This window comes from Corvus kubaryi, unplaced genomic scaffold (assembly GCF_017639235.1).
Source record: "Corvus kubaryi isolate FWS band 111438036 unplaced genomic scaffold, C.kubaryi_AGA036_p1.0 37398, whole genome shotgun sequence".
In the NCBI taxonomy this organism is placed as follows: domain Eukaryota; kingdom Metazoa; phylum Chordata; class Aves; order Passeriformes; family Corvidae; genus Corvus; species Corvus kubaryi.
Window position 1 is genome coordinate 52,346,491 of NW_024581137.1, and position 16,802 is coordinate 52,363,292.

Sequence of the window (16,802 nt, forward strand, 5' to 3'; positions counted from 1 at the left end):
CTTTTGATTAGGGTTCCAACAAGCAATCTCTTCATCCCTGAAGGGTGCTACTTCTGCAGCACATTGCAAAAACAAAATCCCACTCCCACATGACAAAAAACAAGAACACAGTGCGCAAGGAGACTCACACTTCAGAACTGCCACTCTCAGCATTCAGCCTTTGCAAGTTTTCCCTCATTATTAGAGTCATCAGTGATTGCTGATACACATGGATGCAATTAAGAGGGAGCAAAGAAAGGATCCACAAACAAGCAGATGAGCTTTGTATTTGGAGAGGGTATAAAAGCTGAATGATTTGTTAATTTTTCTGCTTTAGCTGTGAAAGGAGGGTATAGACTCATCACTATGAAGAGTCTTGAAGCAGAGCTTGTAGCATAGATATAAAGTGGATTAAAGAGGGAAATTTCTTTTATGTTTTGTGTTCTTACTCTTTTTATAGCATTTATGTCTACTTTTCAAAGTGAGGACTATGATTTCATTTGGATCTCTGTAGCAATGTTGTTGACACAGAGGGCATAATTCTACAGACCATGGAAGTCATCAGAAATTACTGATAGAAATAACTCCATGCAATTTTTTTCTATTTTTATCTCATCCCAAGAGACTTTGACAATTTTCAGCCAAAGTTTCACTAAAATAATTTAATTTCCTGATAACCTACTTTTAATCTATAAACAGCATCGATGTTCCCTCTTTCAGAGAATTTCCATTTGTGTGTATTTCTGGCAGAACATTTGAAGACCCTCACTGGGAATTGCCACGTAATGAATAAATGCCAAAGCTGAGCTGAGATCCTGAGTTTACCTCCAAAGCTGTCCCTTCATGCTTTCCAGGGACATTGACATCATTCTGATTTTACTTGGGACTCCAGAGGAAGCCTCGAATAGAATTGAGACAAGAGATTCTGCCCTGTGTGCTGCCCAAGGGATTCAGGATTGTTATTGAGATCACAAGGCAGTCATGAATACACTCTGCATGTGAACAAACGTTTTCCAAATGGCCCATGTGAACCAGACTAGCTGCTATATTGGCATTGAATCTGTGTTTTCCCTGCTGAAAATTAAGAGTTCCCCAATTGTTTTGTGGAACCCTGGACAGAAAGAGGTTTGTAGGAAAGCAGGAAATTATATAATCCTTTGCTTTCCTTTGCAAGCAGTTCAAGTACAACTTCCCAGGATGTCACTGGCTATAGGAATGAGTATTTGTAACACCTCAAACACATGAATAGACTGAATCATGGAGAGATTCAGTGCACCTCAGCTCAGATACTATGGTAGAAGCACAGGATGACTGGTTTAGTGAGAGATGTCAATAATTCAACTGTCTGGAGGATTTTCTCTCAGCTTTAGGAACAGTGTGTACTCAGGAAGATGAACTGCTCTTTTCAGGAGCAGTAAACACCCCTTTTTCCAATCCGTTTTTTTTCAATAAAGTGCTGACAAAGATTCAAAGCTACTATTTGAGGGTGCCCTTCATGGCCCCTTATTGAGACGTGCAATTTGCACATCTGCCCTTGAAAAGGAGGTGAATAAACTGATAGTGAAATCTAGACTAATTTTGGAGCTGTAACTTACTTCTAACCACATGAGCAGTCCCATTGAGTTCAAAATGCCTAAGCCCAGTAAGAATCTGTTTTGACTTAGTCATACTGAAATATTGTTCTGTCACATTTTGAGTAATTGCTGGGAACTGGTGGATAATCATAGGCAATTTCCACAGCACAAGCAAACTGACTCAACTCTTGCAAGCAAACATCAGGAGAGAACAGCAAAAAGCATTTACTTACCAAACTTCTCAAGATTTCCTTGAAAATGTTTGGATTCAAACACCAGTGGCTTTCACGAACACAAAAGCTTGATTTTAAACACAGTTGTGTCAAAAGAATCCCTTTGGTGGCTGTCAAGGGGCCTTATGTCCCTGCCCTAAATTTTGGGGTCTCCAACTTTGATGATCCTATAAGATCTGAGTAAGTCTTCTAACTCCATCAGATCCATTGCGATCTGAACATTTTTCCTGCAGTGCTTCCTGAAAAAAATCTTATGGGGCACCAGGACTTTCCACAGAGTAATTTACCAGAGGATTTGGTTTTGTTATCAACAGGAAGCTAAGAAGTCTGCAGTAAGTCACGGTTTGCTTCCACAGCAGCTAGGAATATTCATGAATAAATCATGAAGATGCTTAGCAGTGTTCATACATTTGCATTAACGTTTCCTACACTAATTAAGAAATATTCATCCAACTTACTTAGACTCTGTCACATATTCCATATTGGTCATGTCAGCATTATACTTACTTTCTTCCTGAACCCACTCAGTATTGGCAGAGTAGTTTGCAGGCATAGGTATTGCACAGCCTCCCTAGCAGCCCTAAATGAAAAGGGAGTAATCCTCCAGGAAAGTTTTCACTATGGATTTGCATGTCTCCTCAGATTATTAGAGCTTCTTCACCCCCAGTTCATAATATCTAATTACCCTGTAGCCTGTTCTCAATTATTGAAAGCCCAGCCCTTACTTATTGAATTATATAGTTTAATGTTAATAGATCAGAGGTTAACTGGCTCAATATTAGAAAAGGAGTCACTGGCTCAGTAATACAAAAGGAGTCAGGCTTATGTTGAGTTCCTCAGTATTATTAATCAGGCTCTAAAGAGGGAGCAGAGAACAGCATATGTCAGCCACAGCAGGGTTTGAAGGAGAAAGACAATATTTACAGACATGAGTGTCTCCCACCTGAGCTGCAGACCATTCTGAGCAGATGGGGCTTGGAAGAGTCAGCTTCAGACTGCCGTGGATCAGACCAGGGTGAAGGAAGTGATATCAAAACAGCAATACTTTACCCAAATAAACCTGAATACTCTTAACACTAACACAGATACAGTATTATTAAATGACTGTTCTAACTGACTGGGGAGGAATGGTACCAGGTTATCATCAATCAGACATGAATGATACAGGGTTAATTTCCCATCTGTCAGCTGTTTTCCCTCCCATTTTGAATGTGTTAAGGATATGGTGGTGGTAATGCTGTAGGCTTTTAAGGATACCAGGAAATAAAGGGAAAGATGACTTTATTTTTATTAGACTGGCTGATGTAGTTGGAAAAAGCATAAAAGCTTTTGATCATCTGTTAGGTACCTATGGGGTAAATGGGCAGCTTGCTGTGGTATGAGAGGGGAAGACAAAACAGACAGCCAGCAGCTTTGATCTTCCAGATAACAGTAAAGCAAAATCCCAGTCCCACTACCTCTGGTGCTTTATGAAGTGCTCAGACCTGTTTTTTTCCTTTTTTTTCTTCTTTTTTTTCCTTTCTCTTTCAACCTGCACACTCAGGTGACCGAGAAACAGCTACCATGGGCTAGCTGGGCCTTGATAACCATCCACAGGCACTGTTGCCCACTGCAAGTACAGTGTAATAAAAGTTATTTTAATCTCAATGGAAGAAACTTAAGCCTCATTATCTCATGTTTACCAGGATTAAAGTGCTCCCAATACAGTTATTTCTGCTATTCTTCTCTGGTCTTTTCAGATAAATAGAGTAATATTTTATGCCACAGTTATGAACTAACATTTAGGCCACTTTCCAGCAGCCTTTTCCTTGTTTTTTAGTAAGGCATTTTTGACAGTTTGGATTAATTTTACACAAGAAATCCCTTTTTAGAATAACTGGAAACCACATCACCCCTCTCCCAACATAAGTCTCAGAAGCAATATCTTCCATCTAAGAAAATAACAGTATTATTATTACTGAAATCAGGATTTCAGTTCATGCTCCTCTTTTCCTTATAATCATGAGCTCAGTGTAACTGGACACTTAGCAGAAATTGTTCTTAAGATTCACACAAAGATTTTCTGAAGACCATGATTCAAGAAGTCAAGCTTTTCTATGACTCAAATTATTATGGCCAGTTATTTAAAAGCCATAATATTCCTAAGCCTGCTGCTCTCAGCACTTATTGTCCAGAGAAGGAGTTTATACCTTTATAATAAATGAAATCATTCCCTGTTGAGGAGGATCTCTCTGTTTGCAGATTGCTGTAGCTTTTAGGCTTTTAAATCCACCGTGCTTCTTCTAAGCCAAACAATTCCAATTACCCTTATTAGTGCTAGGGAAATTGTTTGCAGCAATTATTTGTCTTTTTAACACCCACACTGAAGACAGCATTTTGCCACTCTAAAGAAAGCCTTTTACCTGGAGTTTGCTACTGAAGGCGTGCAAGCTGTTAGGGGAAAGGTGAAACAAACAAAAGCATAGTATTGAATTCATGGAAGAACACTGAATCAAACTAAGAATCTGGAGTTCAGTGACACAGACCCAATTATCTGTCACAAGGCGAACCTAAGCCTCCCAAAGTTTCAAGCCTTACAGCTTTCAAAACAGCAAGAAGTTATCAGTCTGTATGAAAGCTGACAGCACAAGAACACAGTTGTTGTGCAGCAGACTGCAGGATTGAAAGCCCTTTGTCCAGCTCTGAAGGCTGAGAACTCTCTGGGTCACACCAAACCAGCAGCTGGTAGCAGCCAAGAGCAGAAGGGCAGAGGAAGAACTCACTCTCATGGAGACAACACAAGGATATTCCTGCCCCGTGGAGTCTCCAGGTGTCCCCTTCACAGAGCTGTTACTGCCCAGCTCCTCAGCAGAGGAAGAACAGCTCTGCCTTACTTTGAAAATCCACCAAAAATCCAGGGAAAACTACTCAGCTCATTGTGCATCCAGGCAGGACACGCTCAAGCCTGCGGCCCTTCTGGCACCTCAGCATGAGGAGAAATGGAGAGGCTCACCTGGCAGATACCAACCTTTGTGCAGGGTGATTCTGGGTCATCCTTGGCTCAAAAAAAACCTGAGCTAATGGCAAACCACCCTCGGGGAGAGCTGTTTGGAAGAACATTAGCAGGGGTAGTCCAATCTGTCTTCTTTTGCATTTTTTTTTCAACTTGGTGCCCCCAGGTTGGGCACCATGGAGAATTGGTCCTTGGGCTAGACAGGGCCATCCCCTAGAGCTCCCCATAGATCTGCCTCATCCTCCAAATCCTCTGCTGATGATGGCTGGTCCCAGGGGCAGATCATGGCCCTAGAGGCTTCTGTAATGGCACCTGTATCCCCAGCGTCTGCACCCAATTCCCCAAATCCTTGGTGGTTATTACAAAGCACCGGCTCCTTACAATATTGTAAATGATGTGTATTGAGATGCAGTTTTCATATTATTGATATTTGCAGGAAAATATAAGAATTTGCACAAAACCATGAGCCCAGCTTTGATTATTCAGGTGCCTTTTGTCTTACCTGACACAGAGTCCTATCCAAACTCTAGCTCCCTGTGTACAGAGGCAGCCTGTTACATTTTTTCTTCCATGATGGGAACAGGTTTTTTCTTAGATGAATGGCATCAGCAATGCCAAACAATACCCCTGTTGGGAAAATATTGCCTTATTTCTGAGGCAAAAGGTTTGCCTTTAACGGATCAGGACAGTTTTATGTAACCACTGACTAAAGTCAACAAGATTTCTACAGTAATTATCCTCTTTTAAACTCCTATTTCCAAGAACTCCACCTGCAGCAAATCTTTATCAGTTCATATACAATCGCTGCTGGAATTTCCTTTACATCAGCAACATGTACCTAATTATTTTTAGTGATCTCATTAAGTAAAACACTTAAGTGACCAGGACCCAAAATTACCAGGATTTGGGGAAGCCAAAAACTAAAAGACCATCTTATTTCATTTGCCTAAACTCAATTTACTTTTACGAGATTCACTTTTTTAAGCTGTCATTTTTAACCACTTGTTTCAGTAGTAAATTTTTTGAGTTAGCAAATTATTTAGACTGTGAAACTGCTGTTCTTTTGCTGACAGAAGTGCTGAGATTATTGCTGGAGATGTGCTTCTGGTAGCCTCCTGTAATGGGATGATTCAGTCATCAGTGAATCTGGATAGACTTGGAGATGTCTTTTCCAGGGCTGAAAAACTGGAGGCATTTTAGTACACAAGAGCCATTTGAGGGTTTATCAGACCCTTTCTAGTCCTTGCACAACACCACATCGCATCAGCCCCATCACACAAGCTCTGGGGACAGCTTCCAAATTAGTGTGCCCTGATCACGCTACTCCACCTATGCTATGTCACTATTCATTTAGGCTGCTGTAGCTCAAGCACAGAAATACAGTGAAGAAGGCACAGATACAAGTGCCCTACTGCTATTTTTCATAGACATGTTCATCAGCAAATGATAGTTGAAAGTCCTCAGATGGATTAAAAACATTTATTTGTGTCCCAGTACCGAAAGAATATTGAGAGAAAGCACAGAAATGCAAAGAGGTTTTTATTTTGGAATGCTCAATATGAATGCTGATATCTGTCTAAAGACTTTAGAGTGTGTGAGCAGGTGACTCTGGTGGCCATTCAGTCTTCCCCAAGGCTTAGAGTTATTGCTAACAAGAGCTGAAGAGTGGGAAGATTAAAATGAGAGATCACAGGGGAAACCAAGAGATTCCTCCCAAAAACACATTTTACAGCAGCACTGCAGGGAAAGAATCTATATTTGCAAAGTGTGTCAGGCTCTGAACTGCCTTATAACAACATCCTCAGATAACAGAGGTGGGACAGCAGGGGAGAGAACTACTGTGCTAAGGTATTTTTTTTAGCGCTACAAAGCAAGACATTTATGCATTTTTCATTCTTTAATGTTTACTTACTCAGCATTTCCTAAAAAGGAATCAAACCCAATGTTTGGAGAAAGACACGCAAAGGATAACAGCCCTTTCAGTAGCAACTTTTGAACCAGGAGGTCTATGTTCATCTCCCAGCCTTTTTGGGACTGGTCATGGCTATAAAATGGGTAGAAGCAGGAAAGAGCCCTCATCCACAGAGGGAGACTGGAAAGCAAATGGACGTCATGTCTCTCTCCACATGGTGGCTGCCCTTGATGCTAATGGCATGGGAAGGGAGCACTGACTCCTTGAGTTATCTGTTAGGGCTGCTGCTGATTGCTCTAAATTGTCTCGTTTGAAACTGCTTCTTTTCCAGCTCATGCTGAGCTCCTTGTTTGGAGTTGCCCTGTCCTCATGATCAGCATCAGTAAACACAAGTGTTTTCAGGGAAGAAAACATTCACAAGGTTGGGTGGGATGTGGCTCCCCTCCTTCCTCAGCACCAGGCTCTTCACATCAGGACCTGAACACATCAAAGTAGTGATGGTTTTTGAAAGATGGGGCCTCATGGTCTGAAGTTAGTGGAGCCAGGTGTATTACAACAGAGAAGGAAAAGTCATCAGGCCTGATTTAAGTCTGCCTCTGGAGCACTACCTGTGACAGCAGAAGATTTAGGAAGAGGCAGCGTTGTTTCGGTCTCCTCAACACACCCAGATAAGAGACACTGAAAAGTACCATGGCTCCTCCATGATAAGGAAAAACAGCAGTGCAGGAAGCAAAAGTAAATGTAAATTAACTTTGCCCCAGGGAAGGCAAGATGCCAAAGGATAAAGCAGGATCATTACCTATAAAATGTAGGTCCAGAAGACAGTGAGTGTGTTGTAGTGGCTCAGGGCAGGGGTAAATAGAAAGACCAGCCTGCTCTAGCACTCTTCTATGAACTGTTTAACATCAGACTGGTGGTTCTTTCTGACCATCTTCTGCACTGAGGGAATTAAAACTCCAGCTCTATGGCTCTGCTCTTTTGGTCATTCCCTCCCAAAGGAGCTTACCCCAAGGGAAGGCTCTGCTATCCTACCCTAGTGCCAGCCCTTTCTCACACACACACAGCCTCTCCAATGAGTCAGAGAAATTCAGCCCACTCACAGCCTTCTGCAAGGCAAAACCCCACATAGTCTGAATCACTCACTGCTCCTAGTCCTTGTTGTGTGGCACCACACAGGAATAAGACACAGAGCACCTCAACTTGAAGAAGAACAGGAGGTTAACTGGGGATAAAAGGGAATTATGTGAGGGTAATGTCTTCTCTGTTAGGGGAATATCATACAGAATGCAGACCAGGAAACATCATTATTTTAGAAGTTATTTATTTAATTGAATTTAATTCATTCATCCTCCCTTCCATTCCATCCTTCCTTACTATTTTTGATTAAATCCCACAGGGCCAGGATTTTCATCTCTCATCTTGATAAGCAGTTCTATAGCATCACATATAGAGACAGGAATGCAGCCACCCAGAGATGGCTAACACGAGGCGCCTGAACTATTGGGTTAGATGACACAGAACCAGCAAAACTCCCTTAAAATAAGTATTGAGAAAGGAAAAAATTCCTGCATGAAAAGAAGTAGTGGAAACAGCTAGGTTTCCATCTAGAGGCAAAGCAGTCTGTTGAAGAAAGAAGAAAATAACACTTTTGTTTTCGTAAAAGTAGGTAGAAATCCTGTTCCATAAATAACTTTAAAAGATGCTAAAGAATAAGCATGAATGCACAAAATTGAATATAGCACTGCATTCATCAATGAGGAAATTAATAGTTGTTTCCATATATGTTATAAAATATGGGGAGGTAACATAGTCCCTAAATGAGTACCCAGATACTAGAACATCATTAATAAAGATGAGTTTTGGTAACAACTTGACAGAAATGTCCTCTGGAATTCAAAAACTTTGTCTTTTTCCATCTGGATCAAGTTGAATGACGTTTTTTCATTCTCCAAATTAAAATGGATTAAACAAAACAAAATCTTAACACATAGGCCAGGGGACAATACAAATTCCTTTTCTAGGAGAAAAATTTAAGTGCACAGGAAAATTACTGTGCAAATCAAAGACAAGAGTCTCTCTGAGGGGAGCAATACAAACTTTCATAAAAGCAAAGAGACTCGAGGAGAGAAATTTTGTAAGAATAATTTCAATCATGCGGGCAGAATAATTTTACAAAAACAATGCGTAAATGAAGTACAGCAAAAAGACTAAACTTAAAAGCTTGGAGTATATTAGCTGTAGTAGAACAAAGAACAGGAAACTGATATCACAGGGAAAGGGGCAGGAGTTTTCCTTAAAGAAGAGCAGGATCAAAACACAGGTCTGGAGCATTATGTCCTATTAATAAGATTTATTTGAGCATGAGTGATTGGCAAACGAAGGTGAAGTGGGATTGAATTATTACATGAACCTCAGTGGAATTATTATTCAGCTGCAGAACACTGTCAAAAATTTGTCAGGTTCAACTCAGTTATGATAGCCATGGACTCAAAAAATGATTATGACCAAAACTTTGTCAGCAAAACAGAAGCTATATCCTGATACTTATTTTTTTTTAATCAATAAAAAAAACCAAACCTCACCATTTTCCTTGCAGAAAAAGGAAATAGATTTATAATTTTCATCTCAACACTTTTGGTGAAACAACCAGGTCAATTCCTAATGCTAAGTAAACGAAAAATAAAAGACTGCAATAAAAACATTGCAACAGCAGTCCAGAAATATTTTGGAAAAACTTCAGATAACCTGTGCATTGAGAATATAAGCAGAACATGTATCCTTACCTGCCTCTTAGTTCTAGAAAAGTCCCTCTTTGGTCTAGAGAAAGCTGACTTTATACAAAAAGGAAAGTATTATTTTGTGCTGATTTAAGAACCAGGGTTTGTGCTGATGTCTTGAATTGAATTCCTGACAAGGAGAGTCTCTCCTGTGCTTTCAGAAAACCTTGCTGAGGAAGCTCTGAGCATCCTTCACTTGGTCCCTGGTGGAAGACAAAAAATATTTGGCTTCAGCTCAGTCTGAAGAAGAAAGGAGAAGTCTCTCTATGCCTTTTACGTATATCAAAGCTAGTAAATTTAAAACATGAAACGGGCTTTTTCCTTTCAAGCAACTGAGCACAGGGCTGTTGTAGGCTACTATTTCCCTAGATATGCCATATACTACATTTATCTATAAATAACTACAGAATGCACTAACAACTTGAAACTCTGAGGAATGTTGTAATAGACTTTTTATTAAAAAGAAAAAGAAATAAAGATAGCTGACACAGTGTAACTATTAAAGGTAGATTTCTTGAAGTCTATAATATGCATTTAATTCTGCTTTTAGTTTAGTCAATGATTTTGGAAGTCTCTCCCAAAACCAGGGAAAAGATTTATGGCATTTGGGAACCAATCCAATTTCCACTGCACTCCTTATTATTTTAAGGAAAAGCAAATGGTTTCTCAGGGGAGGTGTAAAGCAGCACAATTAAAATTGTATAGACCAGCTCATGCAGGGCAATGAAGATAGATCTATGCAGGGCCAGATGCTCTGCTCAGAAACCCCAGAATAAATTTACTTCACTAGCAGTCACACTGAAATTTCTCTAAATGCTCACCAGTTTAGCAGGGAAGAGAAGAGAGCCCAATGGCAGAGCTGTAATTTTCTAGGGGAAAAAACCAAAACTAAACTAAATTAAACAAAACAAAACAACAAAAACCAATAACAAGACCCAAACATACTTGGCAGAGATTCACACTTCACCCTTCAACTCTTTGAACGTGCAAGAAGAAACATGCCAAACTCCAAAGTTCCTAGCCAATGTTGGCAGTAATTGGCCACTGAAGTTTTGATGACAGAGCTGTGGAGTGGGGGAAGTGGAAGCAGGGCCCACTATCTCCACAAGAACCCTCCATGGGACCAGCAAAACCAGGAGGTGCTGTGCTTCCCTCTGCCCGCAGAGTTGGCACAGTTACAGGGAAAAACCAAGACAAAACAGCAAAACAGGTCCACACAACAGCACAGATGCACTGAGAGAACCCCTTGGAGGAAAGGGCTGGAAGGAGCCTTTCTGGGGATGAGGAGTGCTGATCTGTTTCTCATGACCTGCAGCATGGGTGGCAGCGTGTGCCCTCTCCATATGCCCTTGCTCATCAGCACTGCTGAAATTACATTTTAAACTAAACAAAACCAGAAGGATTTCCAGCTGCTGAGAGGACCTGAGAGATGCTTCTTGTGCAAAGCACTGTTCCAGAGAGATAATCATTCAAAGCTGGTATGCTGCAGGGTCCATGACCCTTTAGCTCTCATGCAGGGGCTGCACAGTCATTCTCAACCTTCACCAGCTCTTACTGATTTTCCTCCAACTCTAAATCGAGTTCTTGTCCTCCAGAGACTTTCAGAATCAAAAGCTCTGGATCCAGGCCACCGTGTTTTGCTGAAGTTGTTCAGCTGACAGCTTGCAGTCTCACCAAGAACAGAGACACAAGACTTTAAAATACCTTGCAAGTGCAGTGTAGCTGCTTCGTGTGCTTTGATCTTGCTGCTCTGTTTTTCCAGGTGAGGGATGGCAGGCACAGCAGGAAAGGAGGAGATACTGCCTCTAAACACACCAGGAACAACAGTACAACATGAGCCAGTGGTAAATCTTATCTCCTGAACAACTGACGCGGTTGCCTGGTGCTCGTAATACAGATCACACCCCTCAGACCTGGTCTTGACTCTTCATCAGCTTTCATGTGACCCTTGGTGCCATTTTGCAGTCTAAGAATGGGTTTAGAAATATCAGAAGGTGAGATCCTCCACAAGGGCTGCTTTTCAGCTGGGAAGGGGAAATATTAGGGGTAAAGCAAATTGGCAGGGGTCCTTAAAGCCATTCTCCCTGTTCCTCAGCAGTGGCTAGATAGTGATCTCTTCTGTTGATTGTTTAACCAACATAAGGCTGGTATATTAAAGACTATTAAAGGACTGCAGGAATCACAGAGGGGCCAATGGATAAAACTATGTGGGTTATACCCAAGTTACAAAGAAAACTCAATCCGATGTCTTCCCTGGGGAATGAACAGCCAGGTTCATACTGGCTCTTGTTCCTCTAGAAAATTAAATACAGGACAAATTTTTCTGTGCTCTTTATATTTGCAGTCACTGCCCTTTTAAATTAGAGGAAGGAGTACTTGAAAGGACACACTCTTCAGTACTTTTCGTGTAGTTCAACTTTGTTTTCCTTTTCTCTTCACAGTTTGCAACATCCTCTTAGGAGCTTAAAAACAAACATTGCTTCATTCTCCTTCCAAATGTGTCTTCTTCTATTTGTCAAACACTAATTCCCTGCACCCCTTGTGTTACTAATTAAGCTTAAAATTAACATGCGAGTAAACAAGTAGAACTTCGTTTGTGCATCTGCGTCATCAGAGATGACAGGAGAAGAAATGTTATGTCGAGTCCCTATCCTCACAGCACGTCTCCTGGAGCACAGTGATAGCAAAACCAGTGAAGTTTCAAGCCTTGCTATTCCACAGGGTTACCATAAACAACAATAGATCTTCAAGGCAACCTTCACTAATTCTCAGATGAATGGAAAGCAGAAAGACTTTGGCTTGGAAAAGTCCACAAAAAGTTACCAAAATATTCCTCCAGCATTTGCTTCTTCTGAAAATTCCCACCCCTCTGACTGACATATAAAGAGAAAAATATTTACTAAAAGGCAATGGGCACAGCAATTGACAGGCAACTACCCAGGGAAGGTCCAGCTTGAAGCATTATAGAAAACGGAGGAGGTTTTAATGGTGGCAGAAAAGCAGGCTGTCACACCCTTTTGTGCAGCACAGCTAATGAGCTGCAGTCATATAAGAAAGCGAGACTATTTCATGACCATACATTAGGTTTAAGGGTATAATTTTTCTCCTCCTTCATATGTCACTTTTTGACATAGTTGACAGGTGAGAGCTGAGTGCAGTTCAGAATTACAAAGTTAGTTTCCAGAGATTTAAAAAATGGGACAAAGCCCCAAACAGGAAAATCAAGGCCAATGTCATTTTATTTTACTTACCTGTTAATTTCTTTTAAAATACAGAAATACATATAAAACTGTAAGTTCTAATCTGACTGATCTGTATCGGGCATAGTGAAACCCTACTGTCAGCAAACTCCCCAATTCCTTGAAAGATATATTTGTTTGAAGAGCAGAGAAATTCATGCTACTCATTGAAGGAAGGGTTCATTCCACTCCAGTGGAATTCTCTGGAAGTCACAAGTACAAGGCAGATGTCTGAACTTCCTCTCCTTACACGGAGGACACGTGTAGTCATGCTCCACCAACACAACATTTACTTTTAGGTGGGGGAGGCTCTCAGGGCTTGTGACACTGCTGGTGTCTGAAACACAAAGCACTCAGATATAAACCTGACCTTGAGGTCTCCTTTCTCCTTTTGATAATTACTTCCTCTCACTAAGAGGAGCAGTGGCAATGGCTGTGATTACACGCATGAAGGAACCACTAATACAACTGAAATGCTAATGGCTCTGCACAACTTGGTACTTTCTACCACTGAGCACGAAAAAAAATACAGATAGACTCTTTATTGTCTCAGCCTGATCATGGGAGAGCCCATGAGCTGTTTCCACCTTCAGATGCCATTGTCCTCCACACAACCTACACACAAAAAAAGAAAACAAACCACCTTTGGTTTTATTGGGAAGACATGTACAGGAGGCACTACCCACCAAGGATAAGGTAAGGGACTTAAGGTCATGAGTAAGATAATCCCTCTGATTAGAAGTCTACTTCAATCCTCAGATATTTGAGACCAATTCTATTGACATTTCTGTTCCTACTTTCCTCCACTGGTATATTATGATTTCTCTGAGTCTTATCCACAGATCAGACCCCTGGGGCAGTGGCTCATGGCAATGACACTTCTGGAATAAATAATCTTTTACTAGCAAAGTGATAGAGATGAAACCTGTGGTGAATATCTTTTGTATTTCTGAATCTTTCAATAAAGTTATGGCAGTTAACTGGAGAAGTATGAAAAGGCCCAATAGTTTAAATGCAAATGTTTTCCCCATTTTGAATTTAACTCTTGATTTTTTTTTCCTTAAGTTTTGACATTCACAAGTTGGTGTCTACCAAAATAAATTTCATATCAGATTCTTCTCTGGCTCCCCTGCAGTGACATTCCATGAGAACAGTCATAACATCAGCTCTTACCTCCTGTGTCACCTGGATACAGATTTTCTTGCCTTTATTGAAGATACTCTTGAATCAAGCTGAATAGTGCTTGTCTTATGCATATCCCTTCAATAATTCATGTTGATTTTTTAACTAAATACAGCTCTAAGAGCTGTTCTCTAGATATCAATCCACCAAGCTACTTCAAGATCATATTCTCAGGTGATTTATGCCTGTTTTCTGACATGGAGCCATTTCCTTGAGCTCAGAAGGTGGCTTAATGCCTGTCTGACTACCTAAGTGGCAATTTAATCTTTAATTAGAAGGAGCTATTTCCACTTCTCCACGTGCCTTGGAAATGAACTGTCTGTAATATTTCCTCTGTACAGAACTGATCAGAAGGAAAATTTGGTAAGGGTTCTGCCATTTCCTGCAGCTCATGCCAGAGGCTGGGAGTGGAAAACACAGATGTTAGTAGAGTTGGATGCCTGAAGAGATAAATTCAGCTCTCGTTCTACCACATTCAGGATGACAAGGATAGGGAAGTACTCTAGTACTGTTACCAGCCAGGCAAAGCTGGGATTTGAACCTGTTTCAGCTGAAGTACAAGCTGACAAGCTCCACCCCGCTTCCAGAGGTATTAAATACACATGCACATTGTTGTGTCCTCATTTCTATGCAGAGTGCAGAACTTACCATAACAAGTGCCTCAAATATCACCATTTTCCTTTCTCCTCTTGAAAACTGATGCCACTTAAGTATTTACAATTTCTACACCAAGAACTACATTTCCTAAGGGCTGCAGTCACCCTGAGCAGAGGATGAAAGCAACAACAAATGCAAATCTCCTGTCATCACTTCACTGTGTACCTCAATGTCAGACAACCCCTGTGTGACAATATTCAGTCTGTACTTCCAAAGTCCACAGCAAGGTCAAGGGTAGCTGGGTGTGACAGCAGAGATGCTGAGGAGCAGCCCAGGGGAAGGTGTGATAGTAGCATCTGACAGATGGACAGCATCTCCAGGAAGGGGATGTTATGGGAGACAATGCTCCATGTAAAAGACTGAAAAGCAAAAGCGGCTCTAAATTGGTTTCTGGGGGAAGGCTCAACCTTATCACCTACTGAAAGCTACAGAAAGTCAAAGCTGCCAACTCTGAGAACCAAGGTTCACAAGGTCAGCTGCAGGCACAAGGCCACTTGTGAGGAGTTCAGTGGGCATAGCTGAAATTACTTAGTTCAGGGATCCTGGTGTGGGTTTAGTTTGGCTCATAGAGAGCGGCTGTGTCAGCCTTGTGTCCCACAGGGAAAAGGGATTTCTGAGAGTAGAAGGAGATGTCTAAGGCAGAATGAAGCAGGACATGGACATGTTGGAGTGAGTCTGGAGGAGGCCATGAAGACGATCAGAGGAATGGAGCATCTCTGCTATGAGAGAGCTGGGCTTGATCAACCTGGGGAAGAAAAGGCTCTGGGGAGACCTTAGAGCACCTTCCAGTACCTAAAGGGGCTACATGAAAGATAGAGAGAAACTTACTAGCAGGGCCTGTTGTAATAGAACAAGGGGTAATGGTTTTAAATAAAACGAGCATAGATTCAGGCTAAGGAAGAGATTTTTTACAGTGAGGGTGGTGAAACACTGGCAGAGGTTGCCCAGAGAGGTGCTGGATGCCCCATTCCTGGAAACATTCAAGGTCAGGTTGGATGAGGTTCCCCATCTACTTGAAAACAACTCTGCTCATTGCAGGGAGGTTGGACTACATGACATGAGCTTTAAAAGTCCCTTCCAACCCAAACTGTTTTATGATTCTGTGAATTTCAGACTATAAATATAGAGCACATTTAGAATGGGGAGTATAAAATACTCATAAAATTCTGGACTCTCTATCTCAAGGGGCAGCTGAACAATGACTAATGTGCTGAAAGCTGTGCAAAAAAAAAGAAAATCAGCCCAAAGGATGAATACGGCACAGGAATTTCTAAGGCCATTTTCTGACCATCCAGAGAAGGATTCAGCAGGCAGAGCACTGAGATGCTCACCCCTGTCCCATTCTGTTATCCAGTGGAAATACAAGACTGGAGAGGTCACACAATCCCTCATGTGTGAGTACCATGAGTCCCTCTCCCATCAACTCTTGTTCAGCTGATCAAGCAGACACCCAAGCAGCACTCTCTGAAAATAAGATGTAACAACACACACAAGCCTCCAGATTTACTGGAAAGGGAAACATGCTGCTCCTCTAACAGTCTCCAGTAGGGAATTGTCATTCTGTTATATTTGTTTGCTAAATTAATCATTCAGCCTTACACGTATGCAAACCAAAGCAGTATTGATCTGAGGATCCATTGTGATGTGTTGACATGGAATGCTGTTGCTGGGGCTCCCCATGGAGCTCTCCAGGCAGACCCAGCCTTTCCACCTGCTCAAGACAGCTCTCCCTGCCCTGCCCCAGCAAGCCACCTGCTGTGGTAAATTCAGTCAGAGCTGGGTAGCCATCTCTAATGCAGGGATGAAAATGCTTTTTTCCTGTTTATGTAAAAATATGAGATTGTAATAGTGTTATTTTAAATTCTTTTTTTCAATTTCAACCAAATTACTCTAAAAATTTGAGTTGAGGTATCTGTGTCCTCTATCCCAGGTGGGATATGGTCACTGTAAAATTAAATGAGACAAAGCTGGGATATAAGTTGTTCCTTCACCTAACATTTATTTTCCATCCTATTTATCTCAACATCGCAAGGAAGGAAGAGACTCACTGAGAAGGATGGAAAGAAAGAAAAAGAAAAGGAAGGAAAAACTGTGTTCTGTATGATACCTAAGTCACTTCATAGTTAATATAAACAAAAAAGAATTTTTGTTCCTATTCATAAGCCCCCTCCCCCTGTGCTGTTCTAACAAAAGCAGTTTCAATGACTTTACGTATCAAGAATGCCAAATGAACCTACCTTTTATATTGCAGCACATT